Source organism: Sinohyriopsis cumingii, unplaced genomic scaffold (assembly GCF_028554795.1).
Source record: "Sinohyriopsis cumingii isolate HCF-2022 unplaced genomic scaffold, ASM2855479v2 utg003963l, whole genome shotgun sequence".
Lineage (NCBI taxonomy): Eukaryota > Metazoa > Mollusca > Bivalvia > Unionida > Unionidae > Sinohyriopsis > Sinohyriopsis cumingii.
In genome coordinates this window covers 586-20,000 of record NW_028316635.1, presented here as the reverse complement: position 1 = coordinate 20,000, position 19,415 = coordinate 586, and the positions used below count along the sequence as shown (strand labels likewise).

General features: G+C 32.6%; 6 non-coding genes across 6 annotated transcripts; all 6 read left to right on the top strand.

Annotated features, from left to right (window-relative positions):
- The first annotated feature begins 3,618 nt into the window (after positions 1-3,618).
- Positions 3,619-3,737, top strand: LOC149769318 (5S ribosomal RNA). The gene has a single exon (XR_016419190.1). It is a non-coding gene; the product is annotated as a 5S ribosomal RNA (ribosomal RNA).
- A 918-nt stretch (positions 3,738-4,655) lies between these two features.
- Positions 4,656-4,774, top strand: LOC149769317 (5S ribosomal RNA). Its single transcript, XR_016419202.1, has one exon. It is a non-coding gene; the product is annotated as a 5S ribosomal RNA (ribosomal RNA).
- A 4,091-nt stretch (positions 4,775-8,865) lies between these two features.
- On the top strand, positions 8,866-8,984 carry LOC149769316 (5S ribosomal RNA). The gene has a single exon (XR_016419226.1). It is a non-coding gene; the product is annotated as a 5S ribosomal RNA (ribosomal RNA).
- A 918-nt stretch (positions 8,985-9,902) lies between these two features.
- Positions 9,903-10,021, top strand: LOC149769315 (5S ribosomal RNA). Its single transcript, XR_016419225.1, has one exon. It is a non-coding gene; the product is annotated as a 5S ribosomal RNA (ribosomal RNA).
- Positions 10,022-14,091: 4,070 nt separating this feature from the next.
- Positions 14,092-14,210, top strand: LOC149769314 (5S ribosomal RNA). The gene has a single exon (XR_016419194.1). It is a non-coding gene; the product is annotated as a 5S ribosomal RNA (ribosomal RNA).
- Positions 14,211-15,128: 918 nt separating this feature from the next.
- LOC149769313 (5S ribosomal RNA) lies at positions 15,129-15,247 on the top strand. The gene has a single exon (XR_016419164.1). It is a non-coding gene; the product is annotated as a 5S ribosomal RNA (ribosomal RNA).
- The last annotated feature ends 4,168 nt before the right edge of the window (positions 15,248-19,415 follow it).

Below are 19,415 nucleotides of genomic sequence, written 5' to 3'. Positions count from 1 at the left end.
TTTTATATTAATTTATTGATTGATTGATTTCTTTTACAGCAGGGCCTCAGTCTGCCAGTGGGAAAATTGGCATCCTGTAGCGAATACTGTAAATATGGGCCATTGGCAAAATAAATTGGGTTATAAAATTCTGTTTTGATTACAGTAAGTTTAGATAGATATTCCATGCTTCCACTTTCTGTATTTCCACAACGTTAACTTCTCCAAGTTGCAAGAAGAGATCCTTTGCAAATCTGATAAGACCCTATCTTTAAAGTTAGCTTATAGGCCGCTGTCGCTTATTTTAACCAAATGATAGGACAGAAAGACGAATAATAATAATAATAATAATAACAACAACAATAATGTCCTGAATCTGCATTTTAAGTCAATTTCAACATGGAATTCTCCCCTTATCTGGGTCAGAAAATGGATGAGTGACAAATATGAGTATCTGAGGCCAGTTTTGCTTCTTTTGGATTAGAACTTTGAATCAGTATACACTTTAGTTACTAATATTATACTGCACACAAACATTTGTACATGGGAAACGTTGAAGAGATGTGTGACTAATCAGCAAAAGAGTCTTGAAAACGCATCAAGACAACAAATTATGTTTTACAGTCGAAATGTTGTTCTCACTAGAACTGAAATCATTTAATTTCTACTTAAATGCCCGAAAAATTTACAATTAAAACTACAATAAATATTTTATACCTAGTCCCGCACAGTGACGTTTATCTGATTCCCTGTACTCACCGAGAGCATTCTGTGTCATATGGATGCATATCAAATGAAGTGAAAAGTAATGGAATACTCGCTTTTTTATTTATCCCTATGCATCGTGGTGCCCACACCATGATGAGACGCTGTTTCAATAAACCTTTTTATATATGTTCTTTACTGTTCTTCCTTTTTCTTCTTGCTTTATCATACTGACACACGAGAGAGAGAGAGAGAGAGAGAGAGAGAGAGAGTATGCAACAAAGTTCGCATAACTTTATCAGCTATTAACATTAATTGTACTTCTGTGTAATTTTATTTTTAACGCGTTATCCTATAACGATTGCAAACAAGGGCAAAAACTCTACTGATCTTATTCGATAATTATACCATACTGAATTAATAAGTGTATCTCGTAAAAACGGATCATATATATATCCTGGGTGGCTGAGGGTGTTTTAAGATATGTGTGTGTCTTTTGTGATATATATATATATATATATATATATATATATATATATATATATATATATATATATATATATATATATATATATATATATATATATATATATATACGTTTGTGTGTGTACATACATACATACATACATACATACGTGTATTATTTACATATAGTCGCTTTTTTATTTATCCCTATGCATCGTGGTGCCCACACCATGATGAGACGCTGTTTCAATAAACCTTTTTATATATGTTCTTTACTGTTCTTCCTTTTTCTTCTTGCTTTATCATACTGACACACGAGAGAGAGAGAGAGAGAGAGAGAGAGAGAGAGAGAGAGAGTATGCAACAAAGTTCGCATAACTTTATCAGCTATTAACATTAATTGTACTTCTGTGTAATTTTATTTTTAACGCGTTATCCTATAACGATTGCAAACAAGGGCAAAATCTCTACTGATCTTATTCGATAATTATACCATACTGAATTAATAAGTTTATCTCGTAAAAACGGATCATATATATATCCTGGGTGGCTGAGGGTGTTTTAAGATATGTGTGTGTCTTTTGTGATATATATATATATATATATATATATATATATATATATATATATATATATATATATATATATATATATATATATATATATACGTTTGTGTGTGTACATACATACATACATACATACATACATACGTGTATTATTTACATATAGTCTTGGATAATTTTAATTATTGGGATATGGTTTTTAGGTATCAACAGATACAAAGGAAACAAACGTTTCAATACATATAATTACATTTTCTTAAATTCTACATTGTATCATATTGACCTACTACTTGCTAGGCAAGCTGACTTTTATAAAATTTGCAAACTCCTTATATATATTTAAACTTACTTTTAGTATTCAACCAGAAAATCAGTACAGTGCAGAAAGATTGAAAATATTATTTCTTTCGGATATATATATATATATATATATATATATATATATATATATATATATATATATATATATATATATATATATGTAAGAGAGAGAGAGATGGGGGGTTCGGAATGGTTTAAACAGACTCTAAATTACACTGATAAAATGTACATCAGTCCAATGGTTAACATGATAGATTTATATCAAGCTGGTTGCCCTAATGTACCATTGAGCAAGACTACCCTCATTGCCTAACAAAACCAAGCAGTCTTTTGCCAGAACACCATAATGTGAACTTAGGCCATCTAAATCAAATTCCTATGTGAAATTTGCCAATATAAGCCAATACACTTTAATGCAAACTTAGCCACTCTAAACCAAATATCTTAATGGAAACTTAGCCAAACACCTTAATGTGAACTTAGCCCATCTAAACCAATGTACCATAATGTGAACTTAGCCCATCTAAACCAAGAAAAGAATAATGTGATATTGGCTCATATAAACAAAAACACCTTAATGCTATCTTAGCCAATCTAAACCAACCGACTTAATTTATTTTTTATAAAGAATACAAAGTGAAAATTTAAATACTTTTCAGCATTATAAATGAAATCACAAATAGTCCATAAAAGTTATATGACAAGTCCAAAAGGGTAGTGTTCCAAATGAATGCCAGTGGTTTTCTGAATGAAGTCCAATTTTGAATGTGCTGATGTAATAACAATCTTGACGTGTGGCGATGATGTAATTTAGAATGTCCTTGAATGAATTCATAATAGTCCCAAAATAGCGATTTTTGATATTTGGACATTAGTATTGGGGTGTATGGACATATTTGTTTTGCTTATCAAAACGTTGGAAATCGCCGACACCATGCGGTATCGGCATAGGCTGCTTACTAGCCAGAGGGGGCTCGTATCATTGCTTACAATGAAACTATCAGTCGTACATATAGTATAAAATGTATGACTGTCAGTTCAATTGTGAGCAACGATGCGAGCCCCTGTGCTTACTAGCCTGCCATGCAAACTTGACCGACCTTTCATCGAGATATACCTGCATGAAATCGAGAGAAATACGATTTATTTTCTCAGAAATAATTGCGAGTATAACATCATTTGTCGTTAATGAAGCTGACTGACGAAAGAAAACGACAACCTTGATGAAATTTGACACGGAACTCGCCATTGTATTACTATTCAAATGACTGCACAAATATGGCAACCTACATGTCAGTGACTTCGGCGATCAAATAAGCTCTTGCTTCTTTACAGATTGAAACTGAAGGGATGTATTGTCGTAAGCAGAGCTCTCCCCTGTCTCTAATATATATATATATATATATATATATATATATATATATATATATATATATATATATATATATATATATATATATATATATATATATATATATATATATATGTGTGTGTGTGTGTGTGTGTGTGTGTGTGTGTGTGTGTAATGTATCTTTGTAACGACGAAGAGACAACCTATATTAGTCTTAAATTTGTACGTACAAATGTCTACGGCCATACCACGTTGAAAACACAGGTTCTCGTCCGATCACCGAAGTTAAGCAACGTCGGGCCCGGTTAGTACTTGGATGGGTGACCGCCTGGGAATACCGGGTGCTGTAGGCATTTTTTAATTTTTTTTTGGGTTCCATCCTCACTGTGAGGATATGCGATCATATATGGCCAATATTTCTTGTTCACAAATCTGGTGCAAATTTTTCAGTTTCCTCTACCTCCAGGATCGAAATGGGCCGCCTCGTATGCCGTCCAGATCCTCCAAATTTCTTCTGAAATTCCGGATTCAGCCTATGCTATAGCGAATAATTGCAACGTATGCCATCGATGTCTTTCATTTTGGATACTTGTCTGTGGTATTTCTTATTCAATAATTGATAGATATATTTGGAATGTATTATTTTTAATTATTTTAATTTATTTACCTGTTTTTTAGCAGGGCACCAGTCTATCAGTGTGAAACTTGGCATCCCTTAGCGAATACTTCGAATATGGGCCATTGACAAAATAAATTGGTGTATAAATCTCTGTTTTGATTACAGTAAGTTTGGATGGATGTTCCCTGCTTCCACTTCCTTGCACTTTCTGTGTTTCCACAACTTTAACGTTTCCGAGCTGCAAGACGATATCCGTTTCAAATCAGATTCGAGTCCGTATTTAAAGGTAGCTCATAGGCTGATGTCGATTATTTACCTATTGAATTAGTCAGTTGATACAAGATAAATAATAATAATAATAATAATAATAATAATAATGCCCAAAAACAACAAAAATGAACTGAATCTTCGTTTAAATGCATTGTTATTTAAGTCCATTTGAAGGTGTAAACCTCCCGTTAAGCAACTAATGTCCGAGTCCGAAAATGCCTGAATTACAAATTTGAATAATGTATGAAGGCAGTTTATCTATATAAGTTTTAATCAGTACACTTTAATTACTAATTTTACACGGCACATAAACGTAAACGTCTGTACATCGGAAACGGTGAAGAGAGAAGCGAATATAAGTCTTAAATTTACAAACACTTGTGTCTACGGCCATACCACGTTGAAAGCACCGGTTCTCGTCCGATCACCGAAGTTAAGCAACGTCGGGCCCGGTTAGTACTTGGATGGGTGACCGCCTGGGAATACCGGGTGCTGTAGACTCTTTTTTTTTTTTTTTTTCTTTTATAACTAAAAACAGTTGAAGTTTTTCTTTCTTTCTTTTATTGTAACTAAATTTACTTTCTTCAATATAAATAATAAATAGAGCAATTTCTCGACTTTCATTTTCTCTTTTTCCTTAACTTTCTTCAATAATTCGGATCCTAAAAAAATCAAGCATAGGACCTGAATATAGCAAATGTTGCTTTGCACTTCTCTGCTCTTGGTTTCGATCCTTACTACTGGAATATGCGATCATAGATGACCAGTATTTCTTATTAACAAATTCGGTTCAATTTATCCAGTTTCCTCTACTTTTACTACCACAACAAGCTGCCTCCTTTCACGTCGAAATACTTCCTTCAAGTTTCTTCTCATATATTCCTGGTGTAGTCTCTTGCGCAGAGTTGCAAAATATGCGATCAATGTCTTTCATTTTGGCTACTTATTTGTGGTATTTCTTATTCACTAATTGATTGATAAATATGGAATGTATGAATTGTGAGAATTTTTTATATTAATTTATTGATTGATTGATTTCTTTTACAGCAGGGCCTCAGTCTGCCAGTGGGAAAATTGGCATCCTGTAGCGAATACTGTAAATATGGGCCATTGGCAAAATAAATTGGGTTATAAAATTCTGTTTTGATTACAGTAAGTTTAGATAGATATTCCATGCTTCCACTTTCTGTATTTCCACAACGTTAACTTCTCCAAGTTGCAAGAAGAGATCCTTTGCAAATCTGATAAGACCCTATCTTTAAAGTTAGCTTATAGGCCGCTGTCGCTTATTTTAACCAAATGATAGGACAGAAAGACGAATAATAATAATAATAATAATAACAACAACAATAATGTCCTGAATCTGCATTTTAAGTCAATTTCAACATGGAATTCTCCCCTTATCTGGGTCAGAAAATGGATGAGTGACAAATATGAGTATCTGAGGCCAGTTTTGCTTCTTTTGGATTAGAACTTTGAATCAGTATACACTTTAGTTACTAATATTATACTGCACACAAACATTTGTACATGGGAAACGTTGAAGAGATGTGTGACTAATCAGCAAAAGAGTCTTGAAAACGCATCAAGACAACAAATTATGTTTTACAGTCGAAATGTTGTTCTCACTAGAACTGAAATCATTTAATTTCTACTTAAATGCCCGAAAAATTTACAATTAAAACTACAATAAATATTTTATACCTAGTCCCGCACAGTGACGTTTATCTGATTCCCTGTACTCACCGAGAGCATTCTGTGTCATATGGATGCATATCAAATGAAGTGAAAAGTAATGGAATACTCGCTTTTTTATTTATCCCTATGCATCGTGGTGCCCACACCATGATGAGACGCTGTTTCAATAAACCTTTTTATATATGTTCTTTACTGTTCTTCCTTTTTCTTCTTGCTTTATCATACTGACACACGAGAGAGAGAGAGAGAGAGAGAGAGAGAGTATGCAACAAAGTTCGCATAACTTTATCAGCTATTAACATTAATTGTACTTCTGTGTAATTTTATTTTTAACGCGTTATCCTATAACGATTGCAAACAAGGGCAAAAACTCTACTGATCTTATTCGATAATTATACCATACTGAATTAATAAGTGTATCTCGTAAAAACGGATCATATATATATCCTGGGTGGCTGAGGGTGTTTTAAGATATGTGTGTGTCTTTTGTGATATATATATATATATATATATATATATATATATATATATATATATATATATATATATATATATATATATATATACGTTTGTGTGTGTACATACATACATACATACATACATACGTTTATTATTTACATATAGTCGCTTTTTTATTTATCCCTATGCATCGTGGTGCCCACACCATGATGAGACGCTGTTTCAATAAACCTTTTTATATATGTTCTTTACTGTTCTTCCTTTTTCTTCTTGCTTTATCATACTGACACACGAGAGAGAGAGAGAGAGAGAGAGAGAGAGAGAGAGAGAGAGTATGCAACAAAGTTCGCATAACTTTATCAGCTATTAACATTAATTGTACTTCTGTGTAATTTTATTTTTAACGCGTTATCCTATAACGATTGCAAACAAGGGCAAAATCTCTACTGATCTTATTCGATAATTATACCATACTGAATTAATAAGTTTATCTCGTAAAAACGGATCATATATATATCCTGGGTGGCTGAGGGTGTTTTAAGATATGTGTGTGTCTTTTGTGATATATATATATATATATATATATATATATATATATATATATATATATATATATATATATATATATATATATATATATATATATACGTTTGTGTGTGTACATACATACATACATACATACATACATACGTGTATTATTTACATATAGTCTTGGATAATTTTAATTATTGGGATATGGTTTTTAGGTATCAACAGATACAAAGGAAACAAACGTTTCAATACATATAATGACATTTTCTTAAATTCTACATTGTATCATATTGACCTACTACTTGCTAGGCAAGCTGACTTTTATAAAATTTGCAAACTCCTTATATATATTTAAACTTACTTTTAGTATTCAACCAGAAAATCAGTACAGTGCAGAAAGATTGAAAATATTATTTCTTTCGGATATATATATATATATATATATATATATATATATATATATATATATATGTAAGAGAGAGAGAGATGGGGGGTTCGGAATGGTTTAAACAGACTCTAAATTACACTGATAAAATGTACATCAGTCCAATGGTTAACATGATAGATTTCTATCAAGCTGGTTGCCCTATTGTACCATTGAGCAAGACTACCCTCATTGCCTAACAAAACCAAGCAGTCTTTTGCCAGAACACCATAATGTGAACTTAGGCCATCTAAATCAAATTCCTATGTGAAATTTGCCAATATAAGCCAATACACTTTAATGCAAACTTAGCCAATCTAAACCAAATATCTTAATGGAAACTTAGCCAAACACCTTAATGTGAACTTAGCCCATCTAAACCAATGTACCATAATGTGAACTTAGCCCATCTAAACCAAGAAAAGAATAATGTGATATTGGCTCATATAAACAAAAACACCTTAATGCTATCTTAGCCAATCTAAACCAACCGACTTAATTTATTTTTTATAAAGAATACAAAGTGAAAATTTAAATACTTTTCAGCATTATAAATGAAATCACAAATAGTCCATAAAAGTTATATGACAAGTCCAAAAGGGTAGTGTTCCAAATGAATGCCAGTGGTTTTCTGAATGAAGTCCAATTTTGAATGTGCTGATGTAATAACAATCTTGACGTGTGGCGATGATGTAATTTAGAATGTCCTTGAATGAATTCATAATAGTCCCAAAATAGCGATTTTTGATATTTGGACATTAGTATTGGGGTGTATGGACATATTTGTTTTGCTTATCAAAACGTTGGAAATCGCCGACACCATGCGGTATCGGCATAGGCTGCTTACTAGCCACAGGGGGCTCGTATCATTGCTTGCAATGAAACTATCAGTCGTACATATAGTATAAAATGTATGACTGTCAGTTCAATTGTGAGCAACGATGCGAGCCCCTGTGCTTACTAGCCTGCCATGCAAACTTGACCGACCTTTCATCGAGATATACCTGCATGAAATCGAGAGAAATACGATTTATTTTCTCAGAAATAATTGCGAGTATAACATCATTTGTCGTTAATGAAGCTGACTGACGAAAGAAAACGACAACCTTGATGAAATTTGACACGGAACTCGCCATTGTATTACTATTCAAATGACTGCACAAATATGGCAACCTACATGTCAGTGACTTCGGCGATCAAATAAGCTCTTGCTTCTTTACAGATTGAAACTGAAGGGATGTATTGTCGTAAGCAGAGCTCTCCCCTGTCTCTAATATATATATATATATATATATATATATATATATATATATATATATATATATATATATATATATATATATATATATATATATATATATATATATATATATATATATGTGTGTGTGTGTGTGTGTGTGTGTGTGTGTGTGTGTGTGTAATGTATCTTTGTAACGACGAAGAGACAACCTATATTAGTCTTAAATTTGTACGTACAAATGTCTACGGCCATACCACGTTGAAAACACCGGTTCTCGTCCGATCACCGAAGTTAAGCAACGTCGGGCCCGGTTAGTACTTGGATGGGTGACCGCCTGGGAATACCGGGTGCTGTAGGCATTTTTTAATTTTTTTTGGGGTTCCATCCTCACTGTGAGGATATGCGATCATATATGGCCAATATTTCTTGTTCACAAATCTGGTGCAAATTTTTCAGTTTCCTCTACCTCCAGGATCGAAATGGGCCGCCTCGTATGCCGTCCAGATCCTCCAAATTTCTTCTGAAATTCCGGATTCAGCCTATGCTATAGCGAATAATTGCAACGTATGCCATCGATGTCTTTCATTTTGGATACTTGTCTGTGGTATTTCTTATTCAATAATTGATAGATATATTTGGAATGTATTATTTTTAATTATTTTAATTTATTTACCTGTTTTTTAGCAGGGCACCAGTCTATCAGTGTGAAACTTGGCATCCCTTAGCGAATACTTCGAATATGGGCCATTGACAAAATAAATTGGTGTATAAATCTCTGTTTTGATTACAGTAAGTTTGGATGGATGTTCCCTGCTTCCACTTCCTTGCACTTTCTGTGTTTCCACAACTTTAACGTTTCCGAGCTGCAAGACGATATCCGTTTCAAATCAGATTCGAGTCCGTATTTAAAGGTAGCTCATAGGCTGATGTCGATTATTTACCTATTGAATTAGTCAGTTGATACAAGATAAATAATAATAATAATAATAATAATAATAATAATGCCCAAAAACAACAAAAATGAACTGAATCTTCGTTTAAATGCATTGTTATTTAAGTCCATTTGAAGGTGTAAACCTCCCGTTAAGCAACTAATGTCCGAGTCCGAAAATGCCTGAATTACAAATTTGAATAATGTATGAAGGCAGTTTATCTATATAAGTTTTAATCAGTACACTTTAATTACTAATTTTACACGGCACATAAACGTAAACGTCTGTACATCGGAAACGGTGAAGAGAGAAGCGAATATAAGTCTTAAATTTACAAACACTTGTGTCTACGGCCATACCACGTTGAAAGCACCGGTTCTCGTCCGATCACCGAAGTTAAGCAACGTCGGGCCCGGTTAGTACTTGGATGGGTGACCGCCTGGGAATTCCGGGTGCTGTAGACTCTTTTTTTTTTTTTTTTTTCTTTTATAACTAAAAACAGTTGAAGTTTTTCTTTCTTTCTTTTATTGTAACTAAATTTACTTTCTTCAATATAAATAATAAATAGAGCAATTTCTCGACTTTCATTTTCTCTTTTTCCTTAACTTTCTTCAATAATTCGGATCCTAAAAAAATCAAGCATAGGACCTGAATATAGCAAATGTTGCTTTGCACTTCTCTGCTCTTGGTTTCGATCCTTACTACTGGAATATGCGATCATAGATGACCAGTATTTCTTATTAACAAATTCGGTTCAATTTATCCAGTTTCCTCTACTTTTACTACCACAACAAGCTGCCTCCTTTCACGTCGAAATACTTCCTTCAAGTTTCTTCTCATATATTCCTGGTGTAGTCTCTTGCGCAGAGTTGCAAAATATGCGATCAATGTCTTTCATTTTGGCTACTTATTTGTGGTATTTCTTATTCACTAATTGATTGATAAATATGGAATGTATGAATTGTGAGAATTTTTTATATTAATTTATTGATTGATTGATTTCTTTTACAGCAGGGCCTCAGTCTGCCAGTGGGAAAATTGGCATCCTGTAGCGAATACTGTAAATATGGGCCATTGGCAAAATAAATTGGGTTATAAAATTCTGTTTTGATTACAGTAAGTTTAGATAGATATTCCATGCTTCCACTTTCTGTATTTCCACAACGTTAACTTCTCCAAGTTGCAAGAAGAGATCCTTTGCAAATCTGATAAGACCCTATCTTTAAAGTTAGCTTATAGGCCGCTGTCGCTTATTTTAACCAAATGATAGGACAGAAAGACGAATAATAATAATAATAATAATAACAACAACAATAATGTCCTGAATCTGCATTTTAAGTCAATTTCAACATGGAATTCTCCCCTTATCTGGGTCAGAAAATGGATGAGTGACAAATATGAGTATCTGAGGCCAGTTTTGCTTCTTTTGGATTAGAACTTTGAATCAGTATACACTTTAGTTACTAATATTATACTGCACACAAACATTTGTACATGGGAAACGTTGAAGAGATGTGTGACTAATCAGCAAAAGAGTCTTGAAAACGCATCAAGACAACAAATTATGTTTTACAGTCGAAATGTTGTTCTCACTAGAACTGAAATCATTTAATTTCTACTTAAATGCCCGAAAAATTTACAATTAAAACTACAATAAATATTTTATACCTAGTCCCGCACAGTGACGTTTATCTGATTCCCTGTACTCACCGAGAGCATTCTGTGTCATATGGATGCATATCAAATGAAGTGAAAAGTAATGGAATACTCGCTTTTTTATTTATCCCTATGCATCGTGGTGCCCACACCATGATGAGACGCTGTTTCAATAAACCTTTTTATATATGTTCTTTACTGTTCTTCCTTTTTCTTCTTGCTTTATCATACTGACACACGAGAGAGAGAGAGAGAGAGAGAGAGAGAGAGTATGCAACAAAGTTCGCATAACTTTATCAGCTATTAACATTAATTGTACTTCTGTGTAATTTTATTTTTAACGCGTTATCCTATAACGATTGCAAACAAGGGCAAAAACTCTACTGATCTTATTCGATAATTATACCATACTGAATTAATAAGTGTATCTCGTAAAAACGGATCATATATATATCCTGGGTGGCTGAGGGTGTTTTAAGATATGTGTGTGTCTTTTGTGATATATATATATATATATATATATATATATATATATATATATATATATATATATATATATATATATATACGTTTGTGTGTGTACATACATACATACATACATACATACGTGTATTATTTACATATAGTCGCTTTTTTATTTATCCCTATGCATCGTGGTGCCCACACCATGATGAGACGCTGTTTCAATAAACCTTTTTATATATGTTCTTTACTGTTCTTCCTTTTTCTTCTTGCTTTATCATACTGACACACGAGAGAGAGAGAGAGAGAGAGAGAGAGAGAGAGAGAGAGAGAGTATGCAACAAAGTTCGCATAACTTTATCAGCTATTAACATTAATTGTACTTCTGTGTAATTTTATTTTTAACGCGTTATCCTATAACGATTGCAAACAAGGGCAAAATCTCTACTGATCTTATTCGATAATTATACCATACTGAATTAATAAGTTTATCTCGTAAAAACGGATCATATATATATCCTGGGTGGCTGAGGGTGTTTTAAGATATGTGTGTGTCTTTTGTGATATATATATATATATATATATATATATATATATATATATATATATATATATATATATACGTTTGTGTGTGTACATACATACATACATACATACATACATACGTGTATTATTTACATATAGTCTTGGATAATTTTAATTATTGGGATATGGTTTTTAGGTATCAACAGATACAAAGGAAACAAACGTTTCAATACATATAATGACATTTTCTTAAATTCTACATTGTATCATATTGACCTACTACTTGCTAGGCAAGCTGACTTTTATAAAATTTGCAAACTCCTTATATATATTTAAACTTACTTTTAGTATTCAACCAGAAAATCAGTACAGTGCAGAAAGATTGAAAATATTATTTCTTTCGGATATATATATATATATATATATATATATATATATATATATATATATATATATATATATATATATATATATATATATATATATATATGTAAGAGAGAGAGAGATGGGGGGTTCGGAATGGTTTAAACAGACTCTAAATTACACTGATAAAATGTACATCAGTCCAATGGTTAACATGATAGATTTATATCAAGCTGGTTGCCCTAATGTACCATTGAGCAAGACTACCCTCATTGCCTAACAAAACCAAGCAGTCTTTTGCCAGAACACCATAATGTGAACTTAGGCCATCTAAATCAAATTCCTATGTGAAATTTGCCAATATAAGCCAATACACTTTAATGCAAACTTAGCCACTCTAAACCAAATATCTTAATGGAAACTTAGCCAAACACCTTAATGTGAACTTAGCCCATCTAAACCAATGTACCATAATGTGAACTTAGCCCATCTAAACCAAGAAAAGAATAATGTGATATTGGCTCATATAAACAAAAACACCTTAATGCTATCTTAGCCAATCTAAACCAACCGACTTAATTTATTTTTTATAAAGAATACAAAGTGAAAATTTAAATACTTTTCAGCATTATAAATGAAATCACAAATAGTCCATAAAAGTTATATGACAAGTCCAAAAGGGTAGTGTTCCAAATGAATGCCAGTGGTTTTCTGAATGAAGTCCAATTTTGAATGTGCTGATGTAATAACAATCTTGACGTGTGGCGATGATGTAATTTAGAATGTCCTTGAATGAATTCATAATAGTCCCAAAATAGCGATTTTTGATATTTGGACATTAGTATTGGGGTGTATGGACATATTTGTTTTGCTTATCAAAACGTTGGAAATCGCCGACACCATGCGGTATCGGCATAGGCTGCTTACTAGCCAGAGGGGGCTCGTATCATTGCTTACAATGAAACTATCAGTCGTACATATAGTATAAAATGTATGACTGTCAGTTCAATTGTGAGCAACGATGCGAGCCCCTGTGCTTACTAGCCTGCCATGCAAACTTGACCGACCTTTCATCGAGATATACCTGCATGAAATCGAGAGAAATACGATTTATTTTCTCAGAAATAATTGCGAGTATAACATCATTTGTCGTTAATGAAGCTGACTGACGAAAGAAAACGACAACCTTGATGAAATTTGACACGGAACTCGCCATTGTATTACTATTCAAATGACTGCACAAATATGGCAACCTACATGTCAGTGACTTCGGCGATCAAATAAGCTCTTGCTTCTTTACAGATTGAAACTGAAGGGATGTATTGTCGTAAGCAGAGCTCTCCCCTGTCTCTAATATATATATATATATATATATATATATATATATATATATATATATATATATATATATATATATATATATATATGTGTGTGTGTGTGTGTGTGTGTGTGTGTGTGTGTGTGTGTAATGTATCTTTGTAACGACGAAGAGACAACCTATATTAGTCTTAAATTTGTACGTACAAATGTCTACGGCCATACCACGTTGAAATCACAGGTTCTCGTCCGATCACCGAAGTTAAGCAACGTCGGGCCCGGTTAGTACTTGGATGGGTGACCGCCTGGGAATACCGGGTGCTGTAGGCATTTTTTAATTTTTTTTTGGGTTCCATCCTCACTGTGAGGATATGCGATCATATATGGCCAATATTTCTTGTTCACAAATCTGGTGCAAATTTTTCAGTTTCCTCTACCTCCAGGATCGAAATGGGCCGCCTCGTATGCCGTCCAGATCCTCCAAATTTCTTCTGAAATTCCGGATTCAGCCTATGCTATAGCGAATAATTGCAACGTATGCCATCGATGTCTTTCATTTTGGATACTTGTCTGTGGTATTTCTTATTCAATAATTGATAGATATATTTGGAATGTATTATTTTTAATTATTTTAATTTATTTACCTGTTTTTTAGCAGGGCACCAGTCTATCAGTGTGAAACTTGGCATCCCTTAGCGAATACTTCGAATATGGGCCATTGACAAAATAAATTGGTGTATAAATCTCTGTTTTGATTACAGTAAGTTTGGATGGATGTTCCCTGCTTCCACTTCCTTGCACTTTCTGTGTTTCCACAACTTTAACGTTTCCGAGCTGCAAGACGATATCCGTTTCAAATCAGATTCGAGTCCGTATTTAAAGGTAGCTCATAGGCTGATGTCGATTATTTACCTATTGAATTAGTCAGTTGATACAAGATAAATAATAATAATAATAATAATAATAATAATAATGCCCAAAAACAACAAAAATGAACTGAATCTTCGTTTAAATGCATTGTTATTTAAGTCCATTTGAAGGTGTAAACCTCCGGTTAAGCAACTAATGTCCGAGTCCGAAAATGCCTGAATTACAAATTTGAATAATGTATGAAGGCAGTTTATCTATATAAGTTTTAATCAGTACACTTTAATTACTAATTTTACACGGCACATAAACGTAAACGTCTGTACATCGGAAACGGTGAAGAGAGAAGCGAATATAAGTCTTAAATTTACAAACACTTGTGTCTACGGCCATACCACGTTGAAAGCACCGGTTCTCGTCCGATCACCGAAGTTAAGCAACGTCGGGCCCGGTTAGTACTTGGATGGGTGACCGCCTGGGAATACCGGGTGCTGTAGACTCTTTTTTTTTTTTTTTTTTCTTTTATAACTAAAAACAGTTGAAGTTTTTCTTTCTTTCTTTTATTGTAACTAAATTTACTTTCTTCAATATAAATAATAAATAGAGCAATTTCTCGACTTTCATTTTCTCTTTTTCCTTAACTTTCTTCAATAATTCGGATCCTAAAAAAATCAAGCATAGGACCTGAATATAGCAAATGTTGCTTTGCACTTCTCTGCTCTTGGTTTCGATCCTTACTACTGGAATATGCGATCATAGATGACCAGTATTTCTTATTAACAAATTCGGTTCAATTTATCCAGTTTCCTCTACTTTTACTACCACAACAAGCTGCCTCCTTTCACGTCGAAATACTTCCTTCAAGTTTCTTCTCATATATTCCTGGTGTAGTCTCTTGCGCAGAGTTGCAAAATATGCGATCAATGTCTTTCATTTTGGCTACTTATTTGTGGTATTTCTTATTCACTAATTGATTGATAAATATGGAATGTATGAATTGTGAGAATTTTTTATATTAATTTATTGATTGATTGATTTCTTTTACAGCAGGGCCTCAGTCTGCCAGTGGGAAAATTGGCATCCTGTAGCGAATACTGTAAATATGGGCCATTGGCAAAATAAATTGGGTTATAAAATTCTGTTTTGATTACAGTAAGTTTAGATAGATATTCCATGCTTCCACTTTCTGTATTTCCACAACGTTAACTTCTCCAAGTTGCAAGAAGAGATCCTTTGCAAATCTGATAAGACCCTATCTTTAAAGTTAGCTTATAGGCCGCTGTCGCTTATTTTAACCAAATGATAGGACAGAAAGACGAATAATAATAATAATAATAATAACAACAACAATAATGTCCTGAATCTGCATTTTAAGTCAATTTCAACATGGAATTCTCCCCTTATCTGGGTCAGAAAATGGATGAGTGACAAATATGAGTATCTGAGGCCAGTTTTGCTTCTTTTGGATTAGAACTTTGAATCAGTATACACTTTAGTTACTAATATTATACTGCACACAAACATTTGTACATGGGAAACGTTGAAGAGATGTGTGACTAATCAGCAAAAGAGTCTTGAAAACGCATCAAGACAACAAATTATGTTTTACAGTCGAAATGTTGTTCTCACTAGAACTGAAATCATTTAATTTCTACTTAAATGCCCGAAAAATTTACAATTAAAACTACAATAAATGTTTTATACCTAGTCCCGCACAGTGACGTTTATCTGATTCCCTGTACTCACCGAGAGCATTCTGTGTCATATGGATGCATATCAAATGAAGTGAAAAGTAATGGAATACTCGCTTTTTTATTTATCCCTATGCATCGTGGTGCCCACACCATGATGAGACGCTGTTTCAATAAACCTTTTTATATATGTTCTTTACTGTTCTTCCTTTTTCTTCTTGCTTTATCATACTGACACACGAGAGAGAGAGAGAGAGAGAGAGAGAGAGAGAGTATGCAACAAAGTTCGCATAACTTTATCAGCTATTAACATTAATTGTACTTCTGTGTAATTTTATTTTTAACGCGTTATCCTATAACGATTGCAAACAAGGGCAAAAACTCTACTGATCTTATTCGATAATTATACCATACTGAATTAATAAGTGTATCTCGTAAAAACGGATCATATATATATCCTGGGTGGCTGAGGGTGTTTTAAGATATGTGTGTGTCTTTTGTGATATATATATATATATATATATATATATATATATATATATATATATATATATATATATATATATACGTTTGTGTGTGTACATACATACATACATACATACATACGTTTATTATTTACATATAGTCGCTTTTTTATTTATCCCTATGCATCGTGGTGCCCACACCATGATGAGACGCTGTTTCAATAAACCTTTTTATATATGTTCTTTACTGTTCTTCCTTTTTCTTCTTGCTTTATCATACTGACACACGAGAGAGAGAGAGAGAGAGAGAGTATGCAACAAAGTTCGCATAACTTTATCAGCTATTAACATTAATTGTACTTCTGTGTAATTTTATTTTTAACGCGTTATCCTATAACGATTGCAAACAAGGGCAAAATCTCTACTGATCTTATTCGATAATTATACCATACTGAATTAATAAGTTTATCTCGTAGAAACGGATCATATATATATCCTGGGTGGCTGAGGGTGTTTTAAGATATGTGTGTGTCTTTTGTGATATATATATATATATATATATATATATATATATATATATATATATATATATATATATATATATATATATATATATATATATATACGTTTGTGTGTGTACATACATACATACATACATACATACATACGTGTATTATTTACATATAGTCTTGGATAATTTTAATTATTGGGATATGGTTTTTAGGTATCAACAGATACAAAGGAAACAAACGTTTCAATACATATAATGACATTTTCTTAAATTCTACATTGTATCATATTGACCTACTACTTGCTAAGCAAGCTGACTTTTATAAAATTTGCAAACTCCTTATATATATTTAAACTTACTTTTAGTATTCAACCAGAAAATCAGTACAGTGCAGAAAGATTGAAAATATTATTTCTTTCGGATATATATATATATATATATATATATATATATATATATATATATATATATATATATATATATATATATATATATATATATGTAAGAGAGAGAGAGATGGGGGGTTCGGAATGGTTTAAACAGACTCTAAATTACACTGATAAAATGTACATCAGTCCAATGGTTAACATGATAGATTTCTATCAAGCTGGTTGCCCTATTGTACCATTGAGCAAGACTACCCTCATTGCCTAACAAAACCAAGCAGTCTTTTGCCAGAACACCATAATGTGAACTTAGGCCATCTAAATCAAATTCCTATGTGAAATTTGCCAATATAAGCCAATACACTTTAATGCAAACTTAGCCAATCTAAACCAAATATCTTAATGGAAACTTAGCCAAACACCTTAATGTGAACTTAGCCCATCTAAACCAATGTACCATAATGTGAACTTAGCCCATCTAAACCAAGAAAAGAATAATGTGATATTGGCTCATATAAACAAAAACACCTTAATGCTATCTTAGCCAATCTAAACCAACCGACTTAATTTATTTTTTATAAAGAATACAAAGTGAAAATTTAAATACTTTTCAGCATTATAAATGAAATCACAAATAGTCCATAAAAGTTATATGACAAGTCCAAAAGGGTAGTGTTCCAAATGAATGCCAGTGGTTTTCTGAATGAAGTCCAATTTTGAATGTGCTGATGTAATAACAATCTTGACGTGTGGCGATGATGTAATTTAGAATGTCCTTGAATGAATTCATAATAGTCCCAAAATAGCGATTTTTGATATTTGGACATTAGTATTGGGGTGTATGGACATATTTGTTTTGCTTATCAAAACGTTGGAAATCGCCGACACCATGCGGTATCGGCATAGGCTGCTTACTAGCCACAGGGGGCTCGTATCATTGCTTGCAATGAAACTATCAGTCGTACATATAGTATAAAATGTATGACTGTCAGTTCAATTGTGAGCAACGATGCGAGCCCCTGTGCTTACTAGCCTGCCATGCAAACTTGACCGACCTTTCATCGAGATATACCTGCATGAAATCGAGAGAAATACGATTTATTTTCTCAGAAATAATTGCGAGTATAACATCATTTGTCGCTAATGAAGCTGACTGACGAAAGAAAACGACAACCTTGATGAAATTTGACACGGAACTCGCCATTGTATTACTATTCAAATGACTGCACAAATATGGCAACCTACATGTCAGTGACTTCGGCGATCAAATAAGCTCTTGCTTCTTTACAGATTGAAACTGAAGGGATGTATTGTCGTAAGCAGAGCTCTCCCCTGTCTCTAATATATATATATATATATATATATATATATATATATATATATATATATATATATATATATATATATATATATATATATATATATATATATATATATATATATATATATATATATATATATATATATATATATATATATATATATATATATATATATATATATATATATATATGTGTGTGTGTGTGTGTGTGTGTGTGTGTGTGTGTGTGTGTGTAATGTATCTTTGTAACGACGAAGAGACAACCTATATTAGTCTTAAATTTGTACGTACAAAT